The sequence below is a fragment of the Gossypium hirsutum genome, chromosome A11 (genome assembly GCF_007990345.1).
Source record: "Gossypium hirsutum isolate 1008001.06 chromosome A11, Gossypium_hirsutum_v2.1, whole genome shotgun sequence".
In the NCBI taxonomy this organism is placed as follows: domain Eukaryota; kingdom Viridiplantae; phylum Streptophyta; class Magnoliopsida; order Malvales; family Malvaceae; genus Gossypium; species Gossypium hirsutum.
In genome coordinates, this window is record NC_053434.1 from 19706907 (window position 1) to 19723058 (window position 16152).

At 34.7% G+C, this 16152-nt stretch overlaps 1 pseudogene; it reads right to left on the reverse strand.

The window, feature by feature from the left end:
* Positions 1–4694: 4694 nt before the first annotated feature.
* Positions 4695–15040, reverse strand: LOC107923373 (uncharacterized; annotated as a pseudogene).
* Between the last annotated feature and the right edge of the window lie 1112 nt (positions 15041–16152).

A 16152-nucleotide genomic window follows, 5' to 3' on the forward strand; every position in this document is an offset into this window, starting at 1 on the left:
GGCGACTCCCTCTACCCGTTTTAATTTTCACTTTCAAATAAAGTCGATCCCCGTTTCTCAAAAAAATGACTACGACACCATTAAATCAATTCCGACCTGATTTTTTTTTAATTCTAAACAGAAATATCTCCAAACACAAATGAGTTAACTATGATTTCTTACACATTGGATGATAAACGAAAACCTTATACCTACCAACAAGATTTAACAGACTTGACAAAATATTAGAACAAGAATGAATAGGTAAGGGGATAAGGGGTCCCCTGCCTTATTCAAAGCCACTAAAGATAGCACAAATTCAATTTCTACAAACATCGTGAAAACCCAAAACTTTCGAACATCTAAAAAATGAATTTATAGTGAAGGGAGTCAAAATATTTCCCAAGGTTCACCTTTAAAGCACATTTTGGGGACATACTATACCCATGTACCAATTCTTGGGCTAACAGAAGAGTATCAGCCTAGTTTCTACCACCCAAAAAAGCCTTCTGATTACTAGAAATTAAAGCAAGTAAGCTTTGTTTAATTCTATTAGTAAAGATTTTACTGACACATTTGTATACAATATAACATCAAGAGATAGATAAAAAAATCATAAACCTATATAGGTTGGGGACTTTTTACATTAAAGTGAAAATGGTAGACAAGAAATACTTCACAACCTCTATAACATCTTGCCCCATAGGCCATAATACTACAACATGCTTGAAAATTTTTAGCAAAATAGCCATCCAGCCCTATGGCTTTATTACCATTCATTCCAAACATTACAAACTTAATTTCTTCAGAAGGAACAGGAGCAATAAACACATTCTTCATGTCACTAATCAAAATAGGAGGAAGTATTTCTCTAAGCAATTCATCAGAAATGCATTGTTTGGGATTTGTTTTAAAATATAATAAATTATCTCATACCCTAGGTAAAAAAAATTTTTTTGCTTTAAAATATAATAAATTATCTCATACCCTAGGTAAAAAAATTATGTAAAAATATATTAGTAAAAAATTATGTAATATACATAAATAAGTGGTAAAATTTATTCTCGAAAAAAGTAAGTGGTAAAATTTTAAAAATAAATGGTTGTTTTTTAAAAGAGGGTAATCTTTTTATAGAATATTTTATTTTAAGTAGTGGTTCAAATTGATTGGTCTCGCTAGAACTTCCTTTGTTAGTGGGGGTGGCTTCAATGAAATTGTGACCTCCTTAGAGAAGTCTAATTTCAAATCTTTGAACCGCAATGGTTGCCACAATAATAAGGAGTGCTACAGGATTTTCAGTTGCATGATTTAGACTTTGTTGGTTCCGAATATACTTGGGTCAGTTCTCGTAACAGTTGGCACTCTACTCAAGAAAGACTTAACAAGGTTTATTGTAGTGTTGACTAGAAGCTACTCTTCCCAAATGTGGTTGTCTTTCATCTGCCTCTGGTTAAATCGGATCATTGCCACTTCTAGTTAGTTGCAAGGTTTCTCGTCTTTGCGCAAATCAAAACGTCATTTTTGTTTTGAGGTGTTTGGCTTTTGCATAATGAGTTCAATGACTTTTTTAAGGCTAGTGAGAATTTGGGTTCCAAATTACAGGTGGCTATGAACTTGAAAGAATGATATGCTTCTCGCTTCGGTAATATTTTGCGAAGACGTAAATAATCGGAAGGACTCTATAAGATGGTTAGCGACGAGGAAATTAAAAATGTTATGTTCAATATAGGTGCTTAGAAAGCGCTTGGACCAAATTGGTTTCAAGTTGTTGTTTTTCAGCGTAACTGTAAGATTGTAAGGGAGGATGCGAGGAGGGTTGTTAAGGTGGCGTTTACGAAAGGTAAAGTACCAACCGATATTAACAATAATTTTATTATATTAATCTTGATGGTTTCAGTACCTGAATGCATGTATCAATTGAGACTTATAAGTCTTTGCAATGTAGTGTGTAAGTGTATCTCGAAGATTATTGTCAACAAATTTAAGGTGGTTTTATTGAAGTTGATTGCCCCTGATCAAAGTAGTTTCATCTCGAGTTTGTCGAGATTTAGTCTTAAGTATAGCTTATTCGTCATTTGTAATTGCAATTTTTTAAATAAGTTGGTTTAATAATTCCATTGTACTCATTAATATTGTTTGCATTTGTTCTCAACAGTTTTTACATACAAAGCAAATATTGGCTCATTGATTACCTGATGTTTAACTAATACTAAGTTGTATTACGTAGTCAAATTGTAAAGTGAGAAGATAACTTGTATTAGTAAGTAATCTAAAAGGTCCATAGTTTGATGAAGCAAAATTGAGCAATTTGAGTAAAGGATTATTATGGCATCTATCAATTCCAATTAGGAAGATACCTTATCTTGGATATTGGAGTGAGGGACTCATTGTAATCGCCTAGATTGACAATACATCAGATAAGACCCAAGTTGAATTAATCTTAGATCCGTTTATGAATTAATTCACTTGTAACGTTCATAACATGACTTACCTCAATCCTGAGTATGTGACTGACTATGTGTGCATAACTTATATATTTTGATGTATTAAAAGCTTGAGTTCAAATAACTAAAGAGTTGAAAGTTGAGACGCTGGGTATACAACTTCTGCATGACATAGTTTCATTTACAATAGTGGAATTTATAGCCCAATAAAGGGTAAACGATATCCTCTTATTGACATGAAATGATAAATAGAAATTAACATCGTCATGGGTCATTTGTTTAGGACAAATGATTTAATTACCATTTTTTAGTAATTAACTTTTACAGAAGTAAGACATAACAATTTCCATGTGATAAAATAAAATTATATTGAATGAGCAGAATTAACCCAAAGATATTAATGATATCCTATAAAGGTAACAAAACACTTACGACAATGTTATTATTGGATGGAGCATCAATTAATTTACTTTCGTAATGGTATAAAATAGGGAGAATTCAATCATGATACTTCTATTGGATTGACTCGATGATTAAATAATATTGTAATTAATTAATAGATGAAGAGTTGAAACATAATTACAAATTATTTGAGCTTCAATTTTATATGTCCAAGTGGCCCCTCCACTAGCTCAGTACAGCCCTTGATAGTTTGCATTTTGAATCAATATGATCATTAAATAAAAACGACATGTTAGAAAAATAGATCGCATATACAACTATCTACGGTGAATGCATTTTCTAGCTATGAGTAAGAAATGATTTAGAGATTAAATTAATTTCTACGAATTATTATTTAATTGATTGTAATTAAATGATTGAATTTTGAAGTGAAAGTTAAATTAATTAGTTATCATAATTTTGTTGAACAAAACAATTAAACTTATTTACTTGAATTCTAGTATGATAAAGTTGATTTAAAAATAGAAAATAAATTGTTGGTTGGTTAGATTATATGGGTTGGTTTAAAAGACCAAAGAGAAATATATAATTATACATAATATATGGAAAAAGCCCAATAGACTCACAACACATGAGATAAACGGCACATAGGGTTCTAAGATGGAATGGGCGACCCACCCCTATTAATCCTAGTAAGACTATATGTTTTCTATTAAAATATGATTATTTTATTTTCTTCTTGTTCAATTAAGACTTTGTGATTTTCTCTATCAATATAGATTATGGGTTAGGTCAAATAAATAACTTGCTACCTGTTGTTACTCTATCAAATTTTAGTAAGATTTATTTCACAAATAAATTCTATTCATGAGAGAGATTTTTTTTTTATTTCTAGTCCACAGAGAGAAATTGATTTCTCTACTGGAATATCAATAAAGTTTTCATTGTGTTTATCGGTTGAGGAATTTAGAACTCACACTCTAAGCAAGTTGAGGTTCGAGAATAATAGAGAAGATTGTGTTGGTAGAAAGCTAGGAAATAACCTAAACCACTTATTCCAAAACAGGTATGAATTTAGTAAAATATTTATTACTATAAATATCACAACCGCTCAATTTTAAAAAAAATTAATTTTTCCCTCAAATTTTCCAATGGACTAGAATTTTTATCTAGCTTGCTTGGTGTGATCGGTTAATGACCAATACAAATATAAGACAAGAAACTTGACAAAGTCTGAGCGATGTAAGGTTTGTGGATGTGTAAGAGAGGACACTCTCCATATTCTCCGTGATTGTTGGGTACTCAGGGAAATTTGGAGGAGTTTTCCATCTTTCTTCTTTGAGTGATGCGAATTGGTGGATTAATAATTTGGTTAATTCCAAGGAGAGGATGGTGGGCGATTGGAGTTGGTCCATAGTTTTTTCAATTCTGTGCTGGAGGTTATAGAAATGGCAGAATGTTTTTACTTTTGCCAGTAAAATCTGGCCTCTTAATATGAAGGTGCACAAGGTTTGCTCAAGCTTAATTGAGGCTAATTCCTTTTCTTTTAATAGTCGTTTGAACTGCAGAATGAAACGCACCATTGAAAAATGAATTAAAAAACACCTTTTATTTTATTTTCTCGTAACAGTATTATACTTTTTTTTGCTCACACCTTTATTACATTCTTCAACATGTACGTACGTGAATGATGTCTAAGATAATTTGACAGTCATCAAAGCATCATCATCCTTATTCTACGAAATTACGTATATATTATATAAATTTTTAAAAGGCAGTGTATTTCAATTATTTGTAGTGCGTGTGTAAACTTGTCAATCCAGCAAATGCAAGAACAAAATCGAAAATTTTATCAGTACTCGTAAAAGTATGGTTAACTTGTTGACAAATGTACATGTGAGGTTTTACATAATCTTTACAAACCAGAAGCTAACTATCAAAAAAGAAACTGACCATTTGGATACTATGGGTAAAGAAGGAAGAAGAAGAAGCTCAGTTAATGAACATAAAGAGAAGGAAAATAGGCAACTCCGAGAATGCAATCATGCACTCCGAGTAGGAAGAAGAAGAAGCTCACTAAAACAATCATGTCTGCCATATGAATGCAAAATATCACGTACACATGGGAGCCCTGGACTAAAAAATGGATCTAGCATATGCTTGCTTACTGGATATCGATTTCCATCTGTTGATTTGTTATGTCCAGGATTTGAGGGTTGTGATCTTCGGACTCCACGAATTCGTCCTTGAATAAAACCCTGTGCATGATTATAAATGCTGTACACCATTGCACCAAAAATATCATGCAAGATATAAGCTTAGTAAAAAAAAAACAAACAAACTGTAAACTTGAAGAATCTGACATTCAAGGGTCAAAAGTAGGTCCTTCTGCAGGATATTTTTAAGGATTGTAAACGTCCACTGGTAAAACAGTTTAATCCTTGTACTATAGAACTAAATAATTTGATTCTTGTAAGTTCTATATTGGTGCAAATAAGTAAAAACTAATAGATGTTATGACTAAATGCTGATGTGAACTTCATTATTAAGAAAGGCATTATTAAGTAAAATAAATTGTGACTTGTTTCTACTCATGTCTTGGGGTAATTCAACTCCATTCTTCTTATTTGATAAAACCATTCCCCCATAGGCAAGTATCAACAATCATATACATCCTGAGCTAAACAGGATGGATACACAGATAAAAACCCAACTGTTAAACTTTGGCCTGCAATGCAACATCAGACCAGCATTGAAGCTGAACCAGTGGAGCAACAGCATCCTGTTTATTTTGTTCATTTGTAACTTTCTTAGTTACTTTGTAATGTGATTTAAAGTTAATAGGATTTGTTGAAGATTTGAATGTGATGTAATAGCTGGTATGTCAACTTCTTTTGTGTGTAATTTTAGCTTAACTTAAGTCATGTATTAGTGGTAGCAGTTAGACATTAGGTAACTATCTTATTCTATTGTATCACGTATACTTTAGTAGGATAAAATGAAAAGTAAGAAAAATTCATTTCTTCCAAAAAATTTCTGTTTTGTTGGTAGTTTCTTTCTGCAAGTCTCAAGTCTTTGAAATTCAAACTTTTTTCATTCTTCATTCGGGTTTATTACTTTATTGCTCTATTTTCAGACAGAGCTTCATACTTCATCCGGATTACTTGCTTCTGTTTTCCTCCTTTGTTGTTAAAACCCAACACCAACTTCACGAAACATTGCGTAATGACTACTAAATTTTAGTTGCAAACATCATTGGAGGAAATATGGCCAATGCTTGCATTTTAATGTGCATCATTGTATATAACCGAATGTGTCTGTCTCTGTAGTTAAATCTATAAGATAGAATGCACCAAGACCAAAATTAATTATATGACAAAAAAATATTCGGTAAGTTACAATGTGACACCTTAGGCGATGTCTGTTGCAGGCTGTGAAGAAGGCAACAAAACCATGTAATATGAGAGCATGGAATATATGAAAAGATAACGGAAAAAAAAAAGAGAAATAAGTAAAATTAAAAAACATAAAGAAATACATATTTATCAAGTTACAATAATGTCTTCCAACCTGGGAAAAAAGGTCATTCCAGAGTGTGCGCCACATTGAAACTTCATTAGCACTGCTCACTGTAGCTTCATGATAAACACATTAATTTACATAATTCTTGTGTCTAATTTGGTTTATTTCTGAATTAATCCCTGCTTAATTGGTGTTTTTATGATTTAATATTGTCAGGGATGCAATTGGTTAAACACGAGCAAAAAAGGGCTAAATTGAAGGACAGATCATTGAGTTGGGGCCAAATCGTAAAGATGGGAAGGCCAAGGATTTAACATCAATTTTGACTTTGTAAAAAGCTAAAAATAGAAGATATTATTTTATTTTGTTTTATCATTTTTATTTTTATTTATTTTTATTTTATTTTATTATTTTAGGATTAAGCTATTTTTAGTAAACCCTATCTATATAAATAGGGGCTTTTAGTTCTTAGAAAAGCATCCCTTGTCTTTGTATTCCTACTTCTATTTAGAATAGAAATACTCTCCTTTTTCCTTTTCAAATTGGAGTTTAGCATTCTGTTAATTTTCATTTGGTTTTTTTTCTTTTGTCAATTGGGTTAATTGCCTTACAAGTGCTTTTCTTTTCTAATTTCCATCACCTTTCACATAAATCCATCATCATCACTCTCAAGCATGAATAAATTCATGCTCCACTAAATTCTATCTTAGCTTTAGGCCGGTGTTCTTTCCGGTCGAGAATTGTGAGATTAGTACTCGCGCCTAAAATCCTTCCAATCGGTATTTACATTTTTCCTAAGTATCGGAATAGACCAATCATCCCTTAAAGTTCAATTCAATTTCAAGTCAAAGTGCACGTTGGGTTGGAGTCATGTTTGCTTACAGTTGGAGATTCGAGTCGACCGTGCTGTATTTAGATTTTCGAGAACAAATCGAGGAAAAGGTGATCAGGTTTAAACGACCCACGCGGTTGAGGTCGTTGATTCGAATTGGGTTTTCAGAATGCAAGGCTATCGGAATCTTGAATCGGGAACACGTGTATCTCGGTTAGATAATCGGTAAGGGTTGGTTTACAGGTCGTACCGGAACCAGCTACTAGAGGAAGAATTGGTGGTTAGGACGTTCTTAACTGCTATAACCAGCTTATCGATCGGAGGAGAAGATTAATTTTCGAGGATCGATTCTCAACACGGAATTGACCGAGTCTAAGGCTAAGGCTCATTACATTTGACTGCAAATCCCAATTTAATTTCTGATTTATTTAATTATTTATCTTAGCAGTTTTAATTATTTAATTTCTAATCAATTTCAAAATCTTCCACTTTACTTATTTATTTGCTTCTTTTTCAGCTGGTACGTTTTGAGTCATGGGCACGACTCTAGCCACGACCCTTGACACGACATCCTATTCATAAGCCAAACTCGAAAGTTGATTATCTCATCCAATCCCAGTGGACTCGACCCTACTACCGCTCTACTACTAATTAGAGCTATTTTGTAGGAATTATTTTTGGTGGATTCGACGCCCATCAAATTTTGGCGCCGTTGCCGGGGATTGATCAAATTTTCTAACTTTTGTTTGTCTACCTTATGACCAGATCAAAACTGAGAAATCTAGAGTTTGAGCTAGAAATTGAGAAATTGGCCCGACAACTATGAAAAGAAGCCATACGACGTGGTAAACGGCCAAATCCCGGATTTGAAGCTATATCTTACACCGAAAAAATTTTTGACGAACCAGACGAGATGGCCGAACAGACGATACGCCAACTCGCAGCTGCACCAAATGAACAACATCCCTTATGTATAACTTATCCAGCAGGAGGGACGCCGTTCGAGTTAAAGTCGGGTTTGATCCACCTACTGCCCACTTTTCGTGGATTACAAAACGAAAATTCGCACACCCACCTTAAGGAGTTCTATATGGTGTGCACAAGCATGAAACCTCAGGGAGTAACAGAAGACCAAATCAAACTTTGTACTTTTCCATTTTCATTAGCCAACTCTACTAGAGAGTGGCTATTTTATTTGCCTCCGAGATCTGTCAACACATGGTCTGACATGTCTCGTTTGTTTCTTGACAGGTTCTTCCCTGCAGCCCGAGCAACCGAACTAAGGAAGGACATCGTAGGAATCCGTCCAAAAGACACTGAGTCGCTCTACGATTACTTAGAACGGTATAAAAAGTTGTGTACAAGCTGCCCACAACATGGACTGACTGAATAGTCACTATTGTAGTATTTTAATGAGGGTTTACTCCCGATGGAAATGAAAATGATAGATACTGCAAGTGGGGGGGCGCTTGTTAACATGACGCCTTAAAGAGCGAGAGAGTTGATTTCTACTATGGCTGCCAACTCTTAACAATTCCGACCGGTTACAGAATCCACGAGACAGGTTTATGGATTAAGTTCTTTGTCTCTGGAAGATAAGATTGATAAGCTGACTAATGTTGTTCAAACTTTACTTTCAGATAAAACAAGCCCAGCACGGTTATACGGAATTTGCGCCAAGCTAAACCACCCGACAGACTCATGTCCAATTTTACAGGAAGATTCAGCGGAACAAGCAAATGCTGTCGGGAACTTTCCAAGACCACCCTAAAGACGGTATGACCCCTACTCGTACTCGTATAATGTGGGTGGAAAGATCACCTGAATGTTAGTTATAGGACGAATCCGCGATTCAATCAACCGTTTCAACAGAGGCCACCGCAGCAGAATCAACAGATGCCACCCCCGAAGTCATCCTTGGAAGCCATAGTGGAAAGGTTAGCCAACAGTACTGAGAAATTCCAACAAAAAACTGACATGCATTTGCAGGAGTTGGACAAGCAAGTGAGCAAACTCGCGCTTACGGTTAGCTGTTTGGAGTCCCAAGGTAAGCTGCCATCCCAAACTGAGCCAAATCCATGACATAATGCAAGCGCTATGACGCTAAGGAGTGGAAAGGTTTTGGAGCCCGTACCTGACACAAGTCGCGGCCACGACACTAGTCGCGCCCACTACGCAAGTCAAGATAAGGAGAAAGTTGACACAGAGACTCCAGTAGAGTCGGCACCACAAAAGTCATTTGCAGTACTACCTCTGTTTCCCGGACGACTTGTTCAATGTAAGAAGGAGCGAGAAGAGAAGAAGATAATCGACACTTTCCGAAAGGTAGAAATCAACATACCTCTCCTCGACGCGATCAAGCAGATCCCTATCTATATAAATACGGGCTTTTAGTTCTTAGAAAAGCATCTCTTATCTTTGTATTCCTACTTCTATTTGGAATAGAAATACTCTCATTTTCCCTTTTCAAATTAAAGTTTAGCATTCTGTCAATTTTCATTTGGTTTTGTTTATTTTGTTAAATTGGGTTAATTGCCTTCCAAGTGCTTTTCTTTTCCAATTTCCATCACCTTTCACATATATCCATCATCTTCACTCTTAAGCATGAAATAAATTCATGCTCCACTAAATTCCATCTTAGCTTTAGGCCAGTGTTCTTTCCGGTCGAGAATTGTGAGATTCGTACTCGTGCCTAAAATCCTTCCAATCAGTATTCACCTTTTTCCTAAGTATCTGGATAGACCAATCATCCCTTAAAGTTCAATTCGATTTCAAGTCAAAGTGCACGTTAGGTTAGAGTCGTGTTTGCTTACAGTTGGAGATTCGAGTCGGCCGTTCTGTATTCGGATTTCCGAGAACAAATCGAGGAAGAGGTGATCAGTTTTAAATGACCCACGCAGTTGAGGCCGTTGATTCGAGTTGGGTTCTTCAGAACGCAAGGCTATCAGAATCTTGAATTGGGAACACGTGTATCTCGGTTAGATAATCGGTAAGGGTTGGTTTGCAGGTCATACAGGAACCAGTTACTAGAGGAAGAATTGGTGGTTAGGACGTTCTTAACTGCTATAACCAGCTTATCGATCGAACGAGAAGATTAATTTTCGAGGATTGATTCTCAACACGGAATTGACCGAGTCTAAGGCTAAGGCTCATTACATTTGACTGCAAATCCCAATTTAATTTCTGATTTATTTAATTATTTATCTTAGCAATTTTAATTATTTAATTTCTAATCAATTTCAAAATCCCCCACTTTACTTATTTATTTGCTTCTTTTTCAGCTGGTACGTTTTGAGTCGTGGGCACGACTCTAGCCACGACCCTTGACATGACGTCCTATTCATAAGCTAGACTCGAAAGTTAATTATCGCATCCAATCCCTGCGGACTTGACTCTACTACCGCTCTACGACTAAGTAGAGCTATTTTGTAGGAATTATTTTTAGTGGATTCGACGCCCATCACTTCAGAAGCTGAAGCAAGCTGAATTATGCCACTTAAAGACATCCATATATTTCCAACATCATAGATGAAGCCACACATAAGCCAGAAAACTGGCTAATGCAAGGACCAGGCGTATTGGGGCACACAAAATTTCCCAGAGAATCAAAAACATGGGATACAGGACAGAAGTTGCTGCGGTAGCATGAAAAAGGAAGAGTGAATATAATTAACATATTGAATCAATGGAACATCAATCATCTAATGACCTACTAATTTTGTGGAGAACTAAGCCAATAAAACATATAGGCATCAATACAACCTCCAAGAGATCCCCAACTAGAGATATAATAAAACCAATTCCAATGCATATGACCAAAAAGAAGCTTTCAATTGCTTCACTGAACATATTCCAAACTGGAAACAGGAAGTCCAAAAATTTCATAAATTGTCCTGCCAATGGTAAATTAAAGAAAGAGAAAAATGGTCGAATAGCACGCAAAACCATTCACAAACACTGCACAGCCTTCTCAAAGTTGTGCAGAAATAGCATAGTTCCCAAGTACTTGATCCTCGATAGCAGCTCTCAAGTTTCTATCCGATCAAAAAGTGGCCCACATAAACGAGAAGCAGTTGCCTTAAGAACAGGGACATTTTTGTATAGGTCATAAAATCCTATTAGAACAGTAATGACGGAAATCAAAAGATATAGAGCTCTGGCATAGGGCACATCCATGGACAATAGATATTACAAAAGCCAGGATATGATTGAAAAAAAAGGGCCCAAGATGGAAGACCAGCCTCTAATAAACGAAGTAACCTCAGATCAGGTGTTATTATTTGCTTTAGTTTAAATGGGAGATCCCTATCGTCAAACCTAAATAGAATAAGAACGTCCCTATGCTTTGTTGCTTCGACTGGATTTTTGTTAGAGTATTTTAATGAATTTTCAGCTTTCCTTTAGGTTTCCTCACAATAGACATCAACTTTAGCTCTAGGAGTAATTGCTGAAGTGACTCTCTTTCTCTTATAAGGCCCAATAGGAATAGTGTGTGGCTTAAAAGTTTCAGAGTCCACAGTTGTAGAGTACACCGAGGCATTACAGGTTTGACTAAATTAGCTGTTAAATGAAACAGCACAAGATTTTAACACATGTACTCAAGAATGACTTGTTTGGGGTGTCGACAACACTTTCTAGCACATTGTTATAGGAAAACTAGTTACAAAGGCAATCTAGCGCCACATGCTTAAGTGCCTTCTAAGTTTCGAAGACTACAAGCTCTTCAAAGCTTTCAACAAAAGTAGAGCTTCGGCAAACCTTAGACCAACAAACATCAAGAACCAACTTTTAGAAAAAAAAAACAACTGGAGTGAAAATTAAAACTCCATGCAGTCACAATTCCAACTTATCATAGAACTTTCATATAGCATGTTAATAAAAGACAGTTGTTGATACTTTCAAAGACTACAAGCTCTTCAAACCTTTCAGCAAAAGTAAAGCTTCGGCAAACCTTAGACCAACTTTTAGAAGAAAAAAAAACAAGTGGAGTGAAATTAAACTCCAGCAGTCCCAATTCCAACTCATCATAGAACTTTTGTATAGCATAATAATAAAAGACAGTTGTTGATACTGATCCCCTAATAAAGGATTCAAACATAGACAATGTAACAGTTGTAAATAGTGTTAAATATGACTCTTATTTTCAGTCAAATTTGAAAAATAATCTTTCAGTTAAACTCTGTTTACTTGTTTCAATCAAATACTGATTAGTTTAGATTATTTTATTATTATTTAATTTATGAATTTAGCCTATAAATAGGCTCTTTTACAACCTTAGAAAATACACCCATTAGAGATTAGAACTCATAACACATTTAGAGAATTTTGTGTTTACGTTTTGAGGGTTCTTTGTTTTCGGGTTTTCGAGATTTAGTCTTAATCTCCATCTTTTGTACTCTTCATTCTTTTGCCATTATAGTAAAATTATCTTTGCCCGTGGTTTTTTATCCTCTTTGGAGGGGTTTTTCCACGTTAAATTTGTGTGTTCAATTTCTCAATTTATTCCGCTATTTTACTTGTTCGCTGCTTAATCGGGTCGAAATCCTAACAAATAGTGTTATTCGGAGGATATACATGTTAGATTTTTTGAAGTAAATAAAATGTGAATTATCAATGTCTGGGAGTTTTTGAAGTAATTAAGTTGTGAAAAGCATTAGAGTCAAAATGTGAAATTAAAAGTATAAAATGATTAAATTGAATTAGAGGGAAAAAGAGGAACTAGAAGTGTTTTCCCTTGAAATGTAGCATTCCTTACCCGGGTCTAAATTCGGGCTCGAGTAAGTGGTGTTACAGACAAACCCTAGAACACATATTTAAGGAGAAAACAGAAGCTAAAACCACAGCTACTGATGCTAAAAGCCTAAAGAGTAACACAATGCTTGACTTAAGACATGGTTTGGTTTCTCACCGAACTCCTGAACAACGTAACCAAGTTATCCTTCTCAAAATTACTTTCAAGTGAAATATTACACTCATTTGTACAGTGGTTCCAAGGACGTTACTCTAGGTTGGTGACGACAGAGAAAGTGCTAGGGCCAGTTCTCCAGTAACTCAAAACCGCCAGAAGTCTCTATTGTTAAGAAGTAACAACACATTGAGTTCAAAGGGAACAAAGTACAGAGTATATGAGAGGAAGCTGATGAGGATTTCTAAGAGTAAACAACTCTCGTTTACCTTGTTAATAAATAAAGAGTAAAGTGGAGAAGTTATGAGCTTATATTACTAAATTTCACTTAATACACCTTCAACTGGTTTTCTCTACTAATTTTGAAATGGGGTCATTACTGTAGACTTCTAAAGATTGATTTGACCCTCCATCAATTGTAATAAACCTAGAGAGACATAAAATAGCCAAACATACTCTACTCTTAACAAAACTAAGAGGTTCTAGCAAACATGCATCTCCAGTTAGCATTTCTATATTTATAATTTAAGTCCTAAATGGGATTCAGTCTAGAACAATAAAGATAACTTTTATCCTAGTGTCTTTAAATATGAAGGCAAAAATATACCAATTGTTAACTTCAAGTGCTCTCTGAAACAATGCTGCTCTGAGAATGTTCCGGAGAACCAAGATGACATACAGCTCACTGCTTATCAATGCTGTCAAACTCCCATCTTTGCATGAATTTTGTTTCTATGGCCAGAGAGGTATCAGCCTGCAAATAAGAAGAAACATGCTAAAAGGCAAATAAAAAGTATCTAGATGGTGAACCACCAAAAAAGAAAGCAAATACCTGAAGCTCATTGTGGTAGTTAAGACCGCGAACATTGGACTATGTGACTTCAAATACAATGAAGCCATACAATGTACTATTCAGCTCACTGCTAAGAAGCGAAGAGGTATTTAGTTTATTAATAGGTGGCAACACCTCCTTTCCAGACAATGTTTTAGCATCAAGAAAAGGCAACCATCTCTCAAAATTATTGGAGCCTTCAGCATTTGATTTAGAAGAAGCTTCCTTTCCCTCCTTTTTCTCCCTACGGCCTTTGGTGATAGCGAAAGGAGACAATCTAGACTGTAAATAAATATAAATGACTCAAATTCAATTATACTCTTCTTGCCTTTAAAAAGAATATGTACTTTATTTTCTTTCAAAAAATAGAAAGGTATTTTCAACAACCTTGGTAACCATCAATTGCCACAAGAGATCTGACCGTGAACCTAAGTCACTGAGCCATTATTGGTTGTCCACCAAAATGTAGAATTTCTTACTTTCAAGGGCCAAGAAAAGGCTAAGATCAGACTGCAAATCTCTGCAATCAGACATTAAACGACAAAAGTTCAATAGACAAAAGAAAAGCAGATTACCCTGAAGATTTATTAATGAAATAACCATATCATATTAGCCTATAGAAGTCAGGTAAACTCAGTAAGATCACATATATTCAGCATATACATAAACACACTGATTTAAACATATATTTTTCATCACCGTTTCGGCCTTCCCTATAATTTGCAAATTATAGAAATTCATCTAGAAGCTAATAATAACCAAAACCAAAGCCTCCGATAAACAAATCCAAAATTATCTGTGGATTCTATTTGGAAGATTTCCATTGAAATAGTTTTACAAAACCAGATAAAAGTCCATTCTTATTCTTCTATTGTTCCTATAAAGCAATTCCTCGGAAACGTACAGCATTGCCAAATTTAAAAAAAAAAAACATATAATCTCGTCAGAAAAATGTAATCAGCAATTGGAGAAAATGACAATGTACGAAGAATTTTATTCATAGAATTAAATTATAAACTAATAACTGAAGCCAAAGATTTTTAAACTAATGAAATTCAACATAGTTACCTAATTTAGAGACTGGTTAAAGGAAAAACAGAGCGTCCATCCTCGTATTTTCCCATCAAAATTATGCTCAAAGCTCTGTTCAGCAAATCACTCACGTGAGGGGAAACAAAACAAAGCTCATTAATATCCAAAAAAAGGTACAGTAATATTTAAATATATATATATATAAAGAGAGGAGGAGGGTAAATTGACCTTGATGAAAGGAAGTCCATGACAATTGAAGAGTAAACGATGAAAAACAAAATATCGAACTTCGTAATGTTTTCATGCATTATGATTATGTTCTTTTCCCATGGGGGCCAAGAAACCTGGGAAATAAGCGAGACATGCGGTGGGATGAATGTTACGGCTGTTCCCATCCTATTTACCTGCGCCTTTTGTCTTCTCTTCTTCGCCAATCGCCATGCATGCATATATTAAATAAGATATTTATACTACTGCTACTTTTCTTCCAAAAAGTGTTTGTAAATTACATGATGTCATCATTTTTAAAATATAATTGAGTTAATAGTCAAAATATATTTCGTCATGCTATAAGAATTTGATCATACACATTTAAAAATAAATACATCAAATTATTTTTATATCAATATCTGTGTTAATAATTTAAAATGATCAGATCAAATCAAATCAAAATTTTATATATAAAAATATAGATTAAACTAAAAATTCATATATAATTTTAAGAATTATTCTTAAAATTTAAATACATCCATTATAACTTGCTATTCTTGTCAATCATTTCTTGCAACCCAAACACCATGCTCGGGGCATCACATAACTCTCTTGGGAAACACCTCGCAAAGCAATCTCTTAACCCAACAAAGAATCTCTGTTCACATCCATCCAGGAATAACCTTGTCCTATCTAAGGGAACTTGTAAAGACCGTAGCTGTGAATACGATATGCTTGCTCAACCAAACTTCAACCATAATCCGACATGAAGGAGCCCACATATATATGCTGAGCCTTACGAGAAAAGTCTTGCCAAAAGCTAAGTTACCTCCAACTCTGTTCAAACCACTCACCTATATTACCTTCTACCACCGTATAGCTCTCCGCACCTCCTTACGATTCAACCATCTTGAGACATCACAACCTCCTTTATGCATCAATAGAATCTATAACCAATTTAACCAAAATGAAAATCTCAGAATTTTCAAATTCT